Source organism: Penaeus monodon, chromosome 20, assembly GCF_015228065.2.
Source record: "Penaeus monodon isolate SGIC_2016 chromosome 20, NSTDA_Pmon_1, whole genome shotgun sequence".
Classification (NCBI taxonomy): domain Eukaryota; kingdom Metazoa; phylum Arthropoda; class Malacostraca; order Decapoda; family Penaeidae; genus Penaeus; species Penaeus monodon.
The window spans coordinates 14,604,874-14,605,101 of NC_051405.1; the positions used below are offsets into that span (position 1 = coordinate 14,604,874).

Consider the following 228-nt stretch of genomic DNA (forward strand, 5'->3'; position numbering starts at 1 on the left):
GCAGTATTGTCTTGATTGTAGAGAGAACCACCTGTTGCCACGTTACTTCCTTCTCCCTCTGAGAGTCTAATGGAAACGATTATTGGGTCAGGGAAGGGAGTGGAATAAGGGAATTAATGGATACTCTCTGGATACTCCCTTTGTTATGTGTAGGAGAAGGAGTGTGTGAGGTTGAGGTAAGGTAAGAGTTGACGGAGGTAAATAGTTCTGAATGTTTGATATGTGATA

General features: G+C 42.5%; 1 protein-coding gene across 1 annotated transcript in view; it reads left to right on the top strand.

Moving 5' to 3' along the window:
* LOC119585652 (E3 ubiquitin-protein ligase MARCHF8-like) overlaps positions 1 to 228 on the top strand; it is a gene marked incomplete at its 3' end in the record, with an annotated part of 97,074 nt that overhangs the window by 70,794 nt on the left and 26,052 nt on the right.